At 42.8% G+C, this 3,874-nt stretch overlaps 2 non-coding genes across 2 annotated transcripts; both read right to left on the bottom strand.

Annotated features, from left to right (window-relative positions):
* Positions 1-2,136: 2,136 nt before the first annotated feature.
* Positions 2,137-2,210, bottom strand: trnan-guu (transfer RNA asparagine (anticodon GUU)). Its single transcript has one exon. It is a non-coding gene; the product is annotated as a tRNA-Asn (tRNA).
* A 1,168-nt stretch (positions 2,211-3,378) lies between these two features.
* On the bottom strand, positions 3,379-3,452 carry trnan-guu (transfer RNA asparagine (anticodon GUU)). The gene has a single exon. It is a non-coding gene; the product is annotated as a tRNA-Asn (tRNA).
* Between the last annotated feature and the right edge of the window lie 422 nt (positions 3,453-3,874).

The raw sequence follows: 3,874 nt of genomic DNA, 5'->3' as shown, positions 1-3,874 counted from the left end.
AAGCACCCCCACACCATCACACCTCCTCCTCCATGCTTCATGGTGGGAACCAGGCATATAGAATCCATCCGGTCACCTTTTCTCCGTCGCACAAAGACACAGCGGTTGGAACGAAAGATCTCAAACTTGGACTCATCAGACCAAAGCCCAGATTTCCACTAGTCTAATTTCCATTCCTTTTGTTTCTTGGCCCAAACAAATCTCTTCTGCATGTTGCCTCTCCTTAGCAGTGGTTTCCTAGCTGCTATTTGACCATGAAGGCCTGATTCACGCAGTCTCCTCTAGAACAGTTGTTCTAGAGATGTGTCTGCTGCTAGAACTCTGTGTGGTATTCATCTGGTCTCTAATCTAATTGCGTTTTTCCACTGCTGGTAACGGCTCGCCTCGGCTTGGCTCGGCTCGACTCAGGCCCATTCTATGTCGTTTTCCATTGCAGATTGCGTAAAGCCTGAGCGTGGCTGGTCACTATAGCAACGCGTGACGTAATTTCAGCGCGGCTCACAACAGCACGTCGGTACTCGCCACAGCCAGAAGAAATGTTTGTTCAAAAGAAGCTGAAGGAAGCAACAAAATCACAGCTAAAAAACGGGAGTTTGGGAATTCGACGGAGTTCAGACGTCGACATGACGGTTGTTCGCCGAACAACAGGGTAAGTTAAGTTTCTGGTAACGTTAGCTAACATTTGCATGGTGTTCAGCGTCGCAGTCAGTATTTACTATACGCTAAAAGTACATGAACAACCATGATTAACACCAACATGACTGATGCGGACTGTTGTGTTTTTAGAGCATCACGCTTTGTAAAATCGCCGCCGCAGAACGTCTGGTGGGCGAGTCGACCGGTGAAACTCTGGTTCGACATATGGGTTCGTATAATCTGTATGAGAGTCACGGACAGTCTTTGACAACGACTGGGATGCATCTGGGAAGTAGAGCCAGGGGGGCACTGTACAGGTGCAGAGGAAGAGACCGGGATGTTTGGGAGGGTTTGATGCGCTACTTGAAAAGTTAAATAAAAACTTTGTTATATATGTCTTGTTTTTTAAGTAACAGTGTGCAATATTGGAACGACATGAAGCCGTAGTAGCCCGAACAGTTGAAAAGTGAGAATAGTGCAGAGAGTGGATAATCTGTCGGTGTCGGGCTAGATTTGTTTTAAATGTCCGTTTGTCGGACACACACTCCGCACTGTTGTTTGAAAACGCAGTCATAAGTGACGATTCTCTGACCAACCAGCAGTCGCAGGTTTGCAGTCACCTTTTGGTATCGCCTCGGCTCGCTGGAACCTACGACTGAGGTAGTACTAAAAAAAGTACTGGTAGAGGTCCCAGGGACTTTTTTTTGTAATGGAAAACCAAAAGCAAAGAGTAGAGCCGTGGCGAGTCGAGTAGATCCACGCAGTGGAAAACCGCCATAAGCTGCTGTTAACTTGTGATCTGAGGGGTGACTCGGATGAACTTATCCTCAGCAGCAGTGATGACTCTTGGTCTTCCTTTCCTGGGGCGGTCCTCATGTGAGCCAGTTTTTGTTGTAGCGCTTTTGTGTGTTTTTTTTTTACTGCACTTGGGGACACATTCAAAGTTTTTCCAATTTTCCGGACTGACCGGAAATTCCACAAATTAACCCTGACAAGGCCCACCTGTGAAGTGAAAACCATTTCAGGTGACTACCTCATGAAGCTCATTGAGAGAACACCAAGGGTTTGCAGCACTAACAAAAAAGCAAAGGGTGGCTACTTTGAAGAAACTACAATACAAGACATGTTTTCAGTTATTTCCCACTTTTTTGTTAAGTACATAATTCCACATGTTCATTCATAGTTTTGATGCCTTCAGTGATAATCAAAAATGTAAATGGTCATGAAAATAAAGAAAACGCAGCGAAAAAGACGGTGTGTCCAAACTTTTGAATGTACTGTAGATGCACTTCCCTACAAAATCACCACAGTAGTTGAGAATGATTTATTATTTCCAAATAGAGCTATTTATGTCATCTCTTAAAAAGTACTTTTTCTTTTTCCATATCACAATATATATTGCAGGGGGGAAAAATATTGCAATGTCAGATTTTTCCAATATCGTGCAGGCCTAGCAGAAATCCCCAAAAAGCATAAGATGGCTTGTTTTTAACCATAAAACGTCCCTGGGTGGGCTTGAACCACCAACCTTTCGGTTAACAGCCGAACGCGCTAACCAATTGCGCCACAGAGACACTCCTACTGAAAAGCCAAGGAGGTGGGTCATCACTTTTCAAGTCCCACCCATGGCCATTTGCTACTTTTGTGATTTTAATTCAATATCATAGATCCAAAGTTGAGAGCAATCTTTCCACAAATGAGTTGTTACATAAAAGGAACTTTATCTGAACAATGTGTGCGTGGGGGGGGGGGGGGGGGGGGGGGGGGGGGGAGCATCTGAGTGGAATGTTGATAACGTTTGTGTTTGGTAGCTACCTAGGTGAATTGGTTTGGTCATCAAATGCGCATATTTTCACCAAGCAAAATTGTTTCCATAACTTTTGGTCAGGTCTATCTGGAGGTGCTACCTATATACCTCTATAAAATCCCCTCCTCTTCCCCTTCAGTGCGGCTTACCACAGGATTCCATCTTGGGTCCCTTGTTATTTTTATTATAAGACCTCCCAATGACTCAGATATACTTTCTTAAATCTTATTTGCAGATGATACAAGTGTGTTTTACTCCCATAAAAACCCTGAATTTTTAATAAAAGGTAGTTAATGATGAACTTGACAAGTTATCTACTTAGTTCAAGTTCAAGAAATTGTAACTCAACATAAAAAAAATTAAAGTATATATTTTTAGGTATTAAGTCTGATACATTTAAATCTTCAAGGAAGATTCAAATTGATAATATCTCCATTTACAATGTTAGATCTGCTTGTTTCTTCCGCGTTATACTAGATGACTCTTTATCCTGGAAAACTCACATTAGTGCCATAATTACAAAAACAGCCAAAGTGGTCGGTCTACTAGGAAAAACCCGGCACCTCTTAAACCAACTAAACTGGCTGAACACATATTTGTAGATGCAAGCTTTCTGTTTGTTATTTGAATAGATGGCTACAATGTAATAAATTAACAATTTAAAATAGTATTTCCCCCCTCTTTTTTCTGAGCTAGTAAAACTCTGATCTACTGGCCCTGGGACTAGTTGGGGAAAACGATATGTTGGCGCCAATTATTTCAGAGTTGACAGTTGTCAGTGATATATTACAAGCAATCTACCAGGCTTTAATATGGAAAAATTCATGCTGCAGGGACTGTTAGCTATCCTGACAAAGCGTTGTGAAGGCATAAAGAGCCTCTTCCACTCCCCCCTTGACCTCGTTTTCCCTAAAGAGATTAAAGAAGATAAATTTCGTCCCTGGGTGGGCTTGAACCACCAACCTTTCGGTTAACAGCCGAACGCGCTAACCGATTGCGCCACAGAGACTTCTGATTGAACTACTGTTGGATTTGCCAAGAAGAAGTGTAATACAATGAGACTCCCAGACTCTTGGAAAGCTACATGGTACACATTTGTGGTCATACTGCCCAGCACTACAAGCTGGAAGTTTTTTAAAATTATTTATTTATTTAGGCCAACATTAGCTGCACAGGGGAAAGCCAGCCCCCACAAAGCGTACCTCCTATGGAGCCATTGTGGTCCAGTTGGAACAAGTGTTCCAACTGGACCAATTTAGGGATTATTTAGTTCCTCTGGCTGAAGTTCCTGTCCTCTTTCAGTTCCTACTTCGGGGCAAAGTCTTTTCCCTTTGCCACACCAGTAAACGGGTGCTGTAGAGACAGTGTTACTGGGTTATTGACCAGAATATAACCTGACACTGTGGGTAAGAAGTCAGCTGTTCATCAGAG

Source organism: Etheostoma spectabile, chromosome 19 (assembly GCF_008692095.1).
Source record: "Etheostoma spectabile isolate EspeVRDwgs_2016 chromosome 19, UIUC_Espe_1.0, whole genome shotgun sequence".
In the NCBI taxonomy this organism is placed as follows: Eukaryota; Metazoa; Chordata; class Actinopteri; order Perciformes; family Percidae; genus Etheostoma; species Etheostoma spectabile.
Note: the sequence above shows the minus strand (reverse complement) of the source record. Positions and strands in the feature narration are given on the sequence as shown.